This window comes from Balaenoptera ricei, chromosome 2 (genome assembly GCF_028023285.1).
Source record: "Balaenoptera ricei isolate mBalRic1 chromosome 2, mBalRic1.hap2, whole genome shotgun sequence".
Taxonomy (NCBI): domain Eukaryota; kingdom Metazoa; phylum Chordata; class Mammalia; order Artiodactyla; family Balaenopteridae; genus Balaenoptera; species Balaenoptera ricei.
In genome coordinates this window covers 140102274-140115072 of record NC_082640.1, presented here as the reverse complement: position 1 = coordinate 140115072, position 12799 = coordinate 140102274, and the positions used below count along the sequence as shown (strand labels likewise).

Genomic DNA, 12799 nt, shown 5'->3' with positions numbered 1-12799 from the left:
TTCTGAAATAAGATTGCATGGGAAAAGCAAAAGCATGAGCACATGGATTCTTCATATGTTTTTAATGAATATAAAACACTGGGGAAATATATAGAAAACCAGAGGCTGTAACCTCAGAAAAGCTATTTGATTTTTTTTTTTTTAAGCTATTTGATTTTAACACACATAAGAATGAAGTGCTGAGCTGAAGTTGTTTAGGGATTAATCAAGTAAAAAAGGAAAATTTATATATTGAGTCCGTGCCAGTTCTCAGAATCTCAGGAAACTACTGAGAGTTTGAATTTGGCTCAATATGAGAGAAGGAAAGAGAGATAATGGTACAAATCTTGCACACAGTGGGTCTTTGTTAAATATGAGTGAACAAATGAGTTAGGAAATGAATCTGTCAGGGTTAAATCTTATCGCTTTAAGATCACCATATTCAACAAGAGTAGAACGAATTTAATTAATTTGCCTGTGTGGCTTTGACAGTGAGCTCTTTTCACTCTGCAAATATTTGTCACTGATGCACATTTTCTCCTCAATGTTCCCTCTTCTCCTGGATCCTTTCAAGATACTGCCGTAATGAACCTAGAGATGATCGTACTAAGTGAAGTAAGTCAGACAAAGACATATATCATATGATATTACTTATATATTGAATCTTAAAAAAAGATAGAAATGAACTTATTTATAAAACAGAAATAGACTCACAGACATAGAAAACAAACTGATGGTTACCAAAGGAGAAAAGGCAGGGGGAGTTTGGGATTAACAGATACATGCTATTATATATAAAATAGATAAAAAACAAGGACCTACTGTATAGCAGGGAACTATATACAATATCCTTTAGTAACCTATAATGGAAAAGCATCTGAAAAAGAATATATATATTTATAAATATATATAGGTGAATCACTTTGCTGCACATCTGAAGCTAACACGTTGTAAATCAAATGTACTTCAATTAAAAAAGAAAAAAGATACTGAAATAGTTTTCTTCCTACTTCTCTGGCTACACATTCTCAGTTTCTCTTCTTCAACATTCCATTCTTGGAGTGTGTCTCTTCTCATTTTGCTCTCTACATACTTTCTACATGATCCATCCATCCATGCCCATGGTTTCAACTCTCTTTCATATGCTGTTAACTCTCAAATATGCATTTCCAGGCTCCAGACACACATATCCAACCAACTATGTGAAGTTGTCACATTTCACTTGTCACATACTGAGCAGAACTCATCAGCTTCCACCACCCAGCATGAGACTGAGATACATGAGCCTCTTAGCTAGTTATTAATTTGTCCCTCCATGTCACCCTTTCAATATTGATTGATTGATTATATAATTTATAACATATAACATATTAGTTTCAGGTACAACCTAATGATTTGTGTGTATTGCAAAATGACCACCACAATAAGTCTAGCTAATATCTTCAACCTTTATTTAGAATAGAGACTGAGAACTTTTGAGAAGGGCAGAGAAAGAATTGTCAGTGTTCCAAAGCCCCAGCTTCTCTTCTATTTTCCTGACCAAATCAGCTTGTCCCAAACTTGTATATCCCATTAAGAAAAGCAAAACCATGGGGCTAATCAGAACCTCCCTCCTTAGGAGTCAGTCCAGTGAGTTGCCACTTTTACTAGAATGTTCCATTGCGGGAAGAGGAGTCTTACCCACATCTCAAGTAGCTTATCAGAGTATTCTGTACAACTACATGTAGTAATCTCTTCAGTAGAGGTTCTGACGACACTTTCCTCCATCTCCTTGTATTTCCAGTGATCTTTAGGGCTATAGATAAGTTCTTCAGGAAGCTACCCACCTAGAATAACTCTGCCCTGACTCAAGGCTCACTTTCCTGTAGAATTAGCAATCTAAGTAAATGGTACCACATTACGTATTTTCCCAAGCCAGAACACCAGATATCATCCTTATTTCTTCTTTCTCTTACTCAACCACCAAATCAGATCTGCTTCTTAATTTCTAAAATTAGTCTGCTTTCTTATTTCAAATAATTTATCCATTCAGTCTCTTGAATTCTTGTGCAGACAGTGATACCATCTGTGCGTAATGACAGTTCTGTTTCTTTCCTTGCAATAAGTATGCCTTGTTATCTTTTCCTCAGACTGCCAGTAAAATGTTAAATGGATATAGTGATAGCCAGCGTCTTGGCCTTATTTCCTTTTTGAAAGGAAATATTTCTAATGATTCATCATTAAGTATAATGTTTGCTCTAGGTTTTTGGTGGATACTCTTTATTAAGTTAAGGAAATTCCCATGTATTTCTAGCCTGCCAAGAGATTTTTTAAAAGGCTATACATCTTTCATCAAATGTTTTTCCTATATATCTTGAGATGATCATATTTTTGGACCGACATAAATCAGAAAGAATCATTCTTCTCTATTCACTAGGAGGTTGGTCTAGATTTTTCTTTCCTCCTGTTGCTCTTGTCTAGGTTTAGTATCAAGCATTTACTTGCCTCATAACATGAAATGGGCGAGTTGACCCCCTTTTTGACTCATTGGAACAGTTTGAAAGGTTGCGATTATGTATGTGTTTCCTAAAGTTTTGCTAAAACTCACCTATAAAACTGACTAGATCTAAAGTTTGTTTATTTCTTTCCCTTTTTTTTTTTTTTGGAGGTAGATTTTAATTTCTTGAAAAGCTCTAGGCCTATTCAGCGTTTCTTCTTGAGTTTGCTTTGACTAGTTTTTATAGGAATTGTTCCCAAATCCAAGCTTTCAAATTAATAAACATAAAAGTTTTCTTAGTGGCTTTCTCTCTCTGAATGTGATATATTTTACTTCTTTAACTGCTCAGTACTCTTCAAAAGTGTCAAGATCATAAAAGACATGTAAAGGCTAAGGAAATGTCATAGACTGGAGCAGACTGAGGAAAAACAACAACTAAATGTAATTTGGGGTCCTGGATAGTATCCTGGAACAGAAAAAGATCACTAGTGGAAAAATAGGTGGAATTTGAATAAGGTCTGCAGTTTAGTTAATAGTATTGTACCTATGTTAATTTCTTAGTTTTGATAATTGTACTATGGTTATGTAACATGGGGAGAAGCTTGGTGGAGGAACTCTTCTATTTTCAGCAACTTTTCTGTAAGTCTAAAATTAGTTTTAAAGTAAAAAGTTGAAAAAAGAGATGATTCTGGTAGCTATGTAGAAAATAGACTGGGGGTGGGGACAGACTGGACACAGTGAAAATAAGTAGCAGTTCAAGAAAGGTGGTTTGGAAGAGTAAAGGTGGTAGCAGTAAAGATGAGAAGTGGTTGATTAATTTTTTCAGCTACCATGTCTGTACCTCTGTCTCATTTTTTGATTCCTAACATTGTTTATTTTACTGTCTCCCTTTTTAAATTAATAAATGTTACTAAAGTTTTATTGACTTAGTAGTCTTTTCAAGGAACTAACTTTTGAAAAAAATTCTTTTAACTCTTTGTTCACTATTACATTCATTTCTGTTCTTTATTTCCTCAGTAAATATTTGTTGAGCTCTTACTATATCCTAGGCATTTTCTAGGTGCTATAAATAAATCAGTGAGTAAAAGTGACCAAGATTCCTGTCATCAAACCCATCAAGTCTTAAATTCAGAGGAGCCCAGCAGCAGTGCATAGTGAGAGGGCAATGGTACATCTGGGATCAAGTCCAGGTAGGACCAGAGGGCATGAATAAGCTGTATGAGCAGATAGTCCAGAGCCCCATGTCACCCCACAGTTGCACCAGTGCTTCTGCCCCAGCTCATACTTGTGGCCATATGGAGAGATCCTTGTGAGCAGCCAAAGGTGGAGGCATAATCCCAAGCTTGTTTTACAAATGAGTTGGCTTGGAATATTGTGTAAGCTGAAAATTGTAGCCACATTCAGGAGTCGCCTTGAAAGACATTAGAGAGTGAAAATCTGCCCAAAGATGGAATGTGAGAGGTGCACCTGTTCATCTACTTTGTGCTGGAATGGCCTGAGGTGAGGATGCACATAGATCCTGTGCAGTGGCCAATGGGCTGGCTCTCTGGACAGGAAATGTATGGGAAAATCTGGTGCAAGATGTATGGATGGACTGATGGGAGGAGGCACAAAGTGTGATGATCTTTGTGTCACATGTATTGCCCACCAGAAAGCATCCCCCATGGAAGAGACTCTGAACAATCAAGTAGACAGATTGGCTCAGCCAGACGGCATTAGGCAGACTTCATAATCAGCCACCCCAGAACTGGCTGATGGGCACACAAATGGAGTGTGCCACAGTGATCGAGATGAGGGCTACTGACCTGATTTAGCTACTGTGGCCTCTGAAAGTCTGACCTGTTAGCAATAGAGACCAGTGCTGAGCACCTGGATATGGTATTACTCCCTGAGAAGACCAATCAGCCACCTGGTGGCAAGTCAATTACATTAGGCTCCTTTCGTCCTGAAAGGATCAGTGATTGGTTTTCACAGGGTTAGATGCTTATTCTAGGCATGCTTTGCCTCGCCTGCCCATAGAGCAAGCCTCAGCCAGCATCCTTATTTGGGAGCTTATAGAATGTCCAATCCACAGGCATAGGATCCCACGCAGCATAGGGGAATCATCTCATAGTGAAGAACATATGGGAGTGAACACATGCCCATGGAATCCATTGGTTGTATCACAAACCACATTTCCCAGAAGAAGCAGGCCTCAGAGAATTCTGAAACTGTCTTCCAAAGGCACAGCTGAAGAATCAGCTCAGACACAATACTCTGAGAGGATGGGGCGTTATCCTTTAGGATGCAGCGTATGTGTTAAATCAGAGACCTCTGTATGGCACTGTGTCTCCATTTGAAATAATATATGGGTTGGGGAACCAAAGGGTGGAAGCATGAGTGACCCCCCCACCCCATCACTCCCAATGATCCACTGGCAGGTATTGTCCTTCCTGACGCTGCAACTCTGGGATTTGCAGGGTTAGAGATCCTGGTCTCCCAAAGAGGCTCCCCCTTGCCAGGGACTATGGCCACCGTCAAAGCCCTTTGGATTTCTTGTATCCAGGGCCAAGCAGGCAAGGAGAGGTGTCGCTATCTTGGCAGGAAGTGGAGCTGCTGTTACACAAGGGGGCAGGAGGAAGACATGTGGAGCTAGATGATCCACTAGGGAGCCTCTGGGTGCTCCCTGGCTCCTTGTTACTTGTGAATGGACACGTGCAGCTACCCCAACCTGAGAAGATGCCTCAGGAATGAAGGTTTGGGTCACACCACCAGGGAAGCCACCAAGACCTGCTAAGGTGATAGCTGAGGGCGAGGGAAATTTAGACTGGATAATGGAGGAAGGAGATGATGAGTACCAGTTATGCCCTGGAAACTACTCCAACAATTCCCTCTCCTCTAAGTTTTCCCTTAAGACTGGAGGCCATGGGAACCATGGAAGAGCTGCTCCCCAAACCTACCTGGAAAAGTAGACCTATGTAGGTGAAAGGGTGGACTTGTGGCTGCCATGGGAACAGACCACTCAGATCTCCTGCTGTGGGGAATGTTCCTGACTGACAACCCCTCCGTATCCACCGCCATGTTCACACAGAGGCTGTTCCAGCTGTGATGGAGCGCAGCTGGGTACTAGTGCAGACCCATTCCTGTAGGGCATGGACTAACTCTAATGGGAAAGTCAAGGACTCCCCATCAGCCTGGTCAAATTTTCTTGGAACTGAGCTGCAGTTTGAGACTCTTCCTACCCAAACCTCCCTCCTTCCTCCTCTGTTTTCATAGGGGTGGCATCATGATCTGAAGCCTCTCTCAGCCTACTCCTGCTTCCTTTATGCTTCACAGCATACAAATCTCTTGCACATCTAATCCCATCTTGGTGTCTGCTTCTTGATATTTCAGCCCATAAGACTGGGTGAGATGCTCAAGGTTGTGAGTGCAGATAGAAGTGGGAAGGGAACTGAACTCTGGGGCTCTCCAGCACTGAGTGAAAGAGAGGGAAAGTGAACAACAGAGACCAGGAAGAGGTGGCTAGCAAAGTAGAAGAAAAACCAGGAGAATACGGTGTTCTCGAAACCAAGTAAAGAAAGTGTACCCGAGAAAAGGAATGATTGACTATGTCAAGGATGCTGCCAGATTGTGTAAACTAAGGATCAGGGGTTTGGCAAGATGAAGCTCATGGTGACTTTGACAAGAGCAATTTTAGTGAAGGGTGTGGATGCCACCTGATTGGCCTGGGTTTAAGAGAGCACAAAAACCATTTCAAGTTTTTGTACCTAGAATTTTTTCAGGAATTGGACATGCTAAGTAGAGGCAACTTTATTGGGGAGGTGTGTTGCACAGAGGAACTGAGAAATGGGGCAGTGGGTGGCAGGAGAACTGAGGTCAAAGAAAGGATTCTTAAGATGTTCGCGATAACAGCATATTATTAGTGTGCTGATAGGAATGACCCAGTAAGGATAAAACATTGATGTCGTAAGCAGGAGTGAAGCACTGCTGGAGTGCTGTTGAGTAGGTGAGAAAGGATGAGGTCACTGAAGGGGGAAGCTCTTCAAAGAGTCTTTGCTCCAACTCCCTGCTTCTCCCAGGCCCACACCTCGCCTGGGGTCAGTTAAGCTCAAGTTCCTGAAATAGCACAAAATTTCCCACCCTTTTAACTGAGTGTTGCACCAGCTGAGGCACTCACCACTTGAATTTTCAGTTCCCTCTTTGTGTTTGTTATCTAGCGATTTCACTTAGTCTTTTGTGACTTTTGACTATACTTTTAAACTAATTTTAAAACTTTAACCCATTTTACGTTTTTGTACCTGGAATTTTTTCTGGTTATCTCAGTCTGCTATCTTACTGGAAATGGGAATCTCCTGGAGTGAGTTTTTTCTCAAGTGTAGATCTTATTAGGGTACTACTTTGATGGTTTACAGTTACCGTAGGAATAAGATCCTGGCTTTTTATTTAAACATTTAAACATTTAAAACCTGTTTCTTTCCTCTCTGGCTCCTAGCTGTCCATGTCTTGCTGCCTCAGGAAACACTAAGAGGTCCTAAGACTCACCATGCTCTCCAGTGTCCCCTTGTCTTTGCATATGTTGCTCTCTTCCCTGGAAAGCCATCCCCCCTTCATATGTTTAAAGCTTGCTTACCCTTTAAGATCCATTTTGGGAGCTGAGCCTATGAGGAATGTTTCCAACTCCCCTTATCCCCGAGGCTAGTTTAAATGCCTGTCTCATGTGCTCCCACACCCATAGCTCTGGGAAAGCTTTTCACCCTGAGAATCCTTGTCTATTTACTTCTTGGTTTCCTCTGTCCACCCAGCTCCTGGCTGGCTCTAGTATTCGCAGTGCTTCCACATCCTTGGCATAAAATACCTTGGTAAATGTTTGTGTTGGGTGCAATTAGGTTTTCTGTATGGGTCACATAAGTCTCAAAATTGATTCAAATCGCTGGAGAGGGAAATATATCTTAATAATTTATTTTTATAAAATATATTTTATTGATTGCTAAAGCCTTTATACAGCACTGGCACAACTCAGAGAAATAAAGACTGTTAGAATTCAGATCTGGAAAGAATCTAGAGATTACTTAACTCACCTCCTTTATTCTCTGGATGAAGAAATGTTTCTTTGTACCAGTTTCTGTGTCTACCCACAGTGTATGAGGATGCCTCTATCTGCTCACACTTTCTCCCTAGAAGGGGTATTTTCAGTGTCATATCTTTGATTGTAAATTGAGTACATTTGTATATGTTTGTTGGCAATTTAGCTTTCTTCATTTTTGAAATGTCTGTTCATATCCTTCTCCCAGTTTTAATTGGGATGTTGATATTTTTCATATTTATTTGTAAGTGCATTTTATAACTAAAGATATCCACCCTTTGTTTCTCACATGCATTGCAAGAGTTTTTCTAGATTTGTTTAACTTTCTTTAGAGTGTCTTCTTCTGTACCAGTGGTCAAATACATCAGTTATCCTTTTGGGTTTCCAACCTTGGTGCCATTCTAGTAAGGACCTTCTTCTAAGGTCTAAGATTATAAGACTGTTCTACAGTTAACATAGTACATTTTATTATTATTTTTTTTACATTTCAGATTTTAGTCCACCCAATTTTTTTTTAAAATAAGAAAGTAATCTAACTTTACTTTTTCTCACATTTTTTAGTGAATTGCTCCAGTGCCCTTTTTCCAATTTTAAATATTACTGATTCAAAATGAAGGCACCGGCATATTTTCATTAAGAGCACAGAGCTGGGGGGCAGAGAGGTCTGGATTTGCTTGCTGAGTGCTAGCTCTGCCTCTTCCCTGATGTTGTGAGGTTTTAATGGAGACAGTATATGTGTGGCACTGGCACCCAAGGGGAATTTACTAATGTCATCATGTTGGGCACCTTTATGGCTTAGTAGTAGTAGCACTAATGGATTTTTTTTCTTTTTTGGACTCTATTTTATTCTGTTGATCTGTTTGCCAGGATTGTACTGCTTTAATCTTTTGTAGTTTGATAGACTATTTTATTATCTAATAGGCAAAATCCCTTGTGTGGACTTTAACTTTTTGTAAATAATTTTAAACATCTTTTTTATTGCACATATAACAGTGGTTTTCATTGCCCCCTTTTCTTAAGTCATTAGTTATTATAAAAGCATATTAATGTTTTTTAGTATTTTGAGATTTAGTACGTAGGATTTTAGTATTCAGAATGTAATTCTAATTCAGAATTTTAAGAAAAGATTGCAGACAATGGATTTCAAAGAAAAAGTTGAATGGTTTAGGGTTATTTGGATTGGCTTGATGCATCATGAGGAAGAAATTAACTTGTTATTTTCCATTGCTTCTGAGAACCAAATGAGGAAATAGGTTTAAATTGCAACATGGGTTTCAGTTAAACAAAAACAGAGAATTAAAAAAAAAAAAAACGTTAAGTCTGGCTAGGGAATGAAGCATACTTCCAAAGAAAATGATAAACACTTTTCCGGGATTTTGGAATGTCTGGTTCTCTCTTATTTCTCTCTAGAATCTTGTCCTGTGGAGGGGAAGGGAACGAACCCCTGCTGATTGCTTAAGGGGCTTTCTAACTTCAGGATTACATGAATGTTAACCTTTAATGCAAGCTATCCCACATTTTGGGGACTTTCCATGCATGTCAGGAACCAAAGCGCCACCATTCTCAGCAGAGAGTCTAGTTCAATCATAGTGTTGCACAGTAATATACATATCTTAAAACACTTATTTTTCTTTGTTTTAATCAATTTCTCTTGACTTGTCATTAGTATTTCAAGCATACTACTAAGTCATTATCTCTCTTTTTTTAAGTCTTTATTGAATTTGTTACAATATTGCTTCTTTTTTTTTTTTATGTTTTGGTTTTCTGGCCACAAGGCATGTGAGATCTTAGCTCCCCTCAACCAACCATTCATTCAAGCAGGCATCAAATCAATCAGCCAAAACCTCACGTTTCTCACATTGGCTGGCCTTTCTCATCGAGCTCTTCCTCCATTTCTTTCCCCTTCTGGATTGTTTCCAACCTTGGATGCACATTGGAATTATCTGGGGGGTACTTGAAAATACTGATGCTTGACTTCCATCCCAGAGATTCTGACTTAAATGGTCTGAAATATGGCCTGGGCATCATGATTTTTAAAAGCTCCTGAAGTAACTATAATGTACTAACAAAGTTGAGACTCGTTAGTCTAAAAAATAATGTGATCAGTGCACCATCTAATTCACTGAAAGAAAGAGAGCACTGCTAATCATGTTCATGTGTTTGTTGGGGAAAAAAATAATCACCAGCTTAAATTAGAACCATAGGGTTTTTAAAAATTAATTAATTAATTAATTAATTAATTTTTGGCTACATTGGGTCTTCGTTGCTGCGCACAGGCTTTCTCTAGTTGCGGCGAGCAGGGGCTACTGTTCGTTGCGGTGTGCGGGCTTCTTGTTGTGGTGGCTTCTCTTGTTGCGAAGCACGGGTTCTAGGCATGTGGGCTTCAGTAGTTGTGGCTCACAGGTTCTAGAGTGCAGGCTCAGTAGTTGTGACGCACGGGCTTTTGCTCTGTGGCATGTGGGATCTTCCCGGACCAGGGCTGGAACCTGTGTCCCCGGCATTGGCAGGCGGATTCTTAACCACTGCACCACCAGGGAAGCCCCTGAACCATAGGGTCTTAAATAGACATTTGGTTTAGGACTGTTGTCTGTAAAGAGTTTCCAGGGAAGAAGATGAAGATGGCAGCGGCTGGGGGTTGGTCCTGGGAGACTGAGGGCTGCAGAGGGCAGGCTGAAATGTGGTGTCATTGGGAGCACAGACAGCCTCCCACATTATAAAGGACATGCTCCCAGGGCCCTATCCCAAGACCTCAGAAGAACGGGCAGCCGCAGCCAAGAAGTATAATATGCAGGTGGAAGATTATGAGCCCTGGCTGATGATGGCATGGGGTATGGTGACTACCCAAAGCTCCCTGACAGTTCACAGCAGGAGAGGGATCCATGGTGTGTCTGGGACCACCCAGACCTAAGGTTGAACCAAGTCACTGGGACCTGGACGTGTACATCAGGAACTGTGTGCACACGTCCCCCAGGCCTGCTTCTTGGAATCTTGTGTGTAAGCAGCTCTTCAGCTTCGTGGCCTTCATGTGGTTCATGTTTTGGGTGGGGGAGAATTACCCCACCCACCAGCCCGTGCGTGGAGCCAAAGCAGCATCCTTATACTAATCTGCACCTGGAAGGGGTCCACGATCCCACCAAAGAGCCTGAGCTGGTGGTTCACTATGAGATCTGGGGAGGCTTTGTGCACCCTAAGTAACTCCCTCATCCTTAGAGATTGAACCTTAATGAAATCCCTAATGAAACAGTGGTGTGGAAAGAAAAAAGAAAAGAAAAAGACTAAAAGAGGTTCTAATACAACTGTGGAGTTGTCTTGTAGAAACAAATCAAGAAGGAGGCAGTACAGTGTTAAGTCTGTGGTGGTGTCATCGACTGAGTGTTTTTGTCCCCCTTGAATTCATATGTTGAAATCCTAACTCCCAATGTAATGGTAAAAGGAGGTGGGGCCTTTGGGAGGTAACTAGGTCATGAGGGTGGAGGCCTCACGAATGGGATTAGTGCCATTATGAAAGAGGCCCCAAAGAGCTCTCTCTCCCTCTTTCTGCCATATGAGGATACAATGAGAAGATGGCAGCCTGAAACCCAGAAGAGGACTCTCACCAGTATCCATTTGGTTTCAGTATCTGCTTATTGTTTAAGCCACCCAGTCTGTAACACTTTTATTTTAGCAGCCCAAGCTGACTAAGACATGTTATGACGATCAAGGAAGTTGGCATAAGGTAAGGCGAAGAGTTGTAAACAAGCATTATCATGTTGGACTTACCAGGAGAGGGCTTGCCCAGGGTTTTATGAGAAATTTTATATGATTTAATCATTTCCTTCATTTGGGCATGTGAACAAAAGATAGCTTAATGCATTGAACAGTGACAGATAGTCCTATGAGGATTAGATTGCCTTCTTCAGATAGCTGAAGGGTTGTGTCACAGAATGAAAATTAAATTTATTGTTTGGAGCCAGAGGGAAGAATGAGGATCAAAAAGGAAATGCTACATGGAAGCATATTTACATTCAATATGAGGGGAGAGATGTTATCTTTTCAAAATGCTGCCAAGTAGTGAAATGGGCAGCCCCAAGAGGTAGAGACATTCTTGACTCACGAAATATTAAATCCAAGATTGCAAAGTCTTTTATTGGTTATTCTGTTTGTGAGAGATGTGTATATGTTAGAGAGATGGTAGGAAGAGTCATGACATCCACAAGTCAATGTGATGTGAATGCTCCTGTTTAAACATGTACATATGTGTAACACATATTTAACAGTGTAGAACTTAGATTTTTCTTTATTAAAAAAAATAAAACCTGAAATGAGAAAAGAGAATGCAGCCAAGGTTGAGGCTTGGATCCGATGAAAGTCAGGACATGGGTAAGGGTCTTTCTTCACATCTCTATTCCTTACACTGCTCAGTCAGTGTCACTTAGGAAAAGTGACCTAGGATAGGGTTGGCAATCTACCATGTACATACAGAGGAGGGGCTTGGGTCAGCCATCAGAAGACTGAGGTACGACGCAGTGTGAACTTGATGTTCTCTAACCTTTCTGTAGCATTCTGCTGCCTTGCATGAACCCTATTCCTTGACCCTCGAATCTCCAAACTATCATGCTGCCTTTCTACTGTCCAAACCTGACCCTTACCTTCAGGGTGTCTGCTGCAGAATGCCATCTGTCTCATGCCTGTTACTCAGTCCCTCCCCCTCCAACCTCCTCTCCAAACTTTCCAGTCTGTTCAATCTCCAAAGATAATGATCTGAGAAATTTACATCAATATTAGTGTTTTGAATGGCCACTGGCTCACCTATCCTTAGGAAGCAAGAATGTAAGTGGAGGTAATGTAAGTGGAGGGATATGTGTGGTGGATTTGGAGGGTAGAGGTTGTGCGTGGACCTGGGGAGAACCTTTTTCTTGTCCTCAATCCTAGGGCCAGGCAACCTGGAAGCCCATTTGCAAGACTGCCAAATTTTGATTTGATTTATGGGTATAGAGATAAAAAAGTGCTACCCTTCTTAGACAAGGATTTCTTTCTTTTACAAAACTGGGAGAGTTATAGACATTGTTCCTGTGTTATATCAGGAATAATTTCTATGAATAATAACTATGAAAAAATTCCCATAAAAAGTTCAGTTTTAGCTTGGAAGGGAAAGTAAAAATGGCACATATTCAAAGTAGCAGAAGAAATATTTGCATTCATAGGAAGGACATCATCTGTTTCCTGTAATGAACACCACTCTTGCAATACCCATGGGGCTTACGGCTTCTCTTAAGAAATTTATTTCAGTGGAATGCCATAAA

At 40.7% G+C, this 12799-nt stretch overlaps 1 pseudogene; it reads left to right on the top strand.

The window, feature by feature from the left end:
* Window positions 1-564: 564 nt before the first annotated feature.
* On the top strand, window positions 565-10712 carry LOC132360157 (NADH dehydrogenase [ubiquinone] 1 beta subcomplex subunit 8, mitochondrial-like; annotated as a pseudogene).
* Window positions 10713-12799: the final 2087 nt, after the last annotated feature.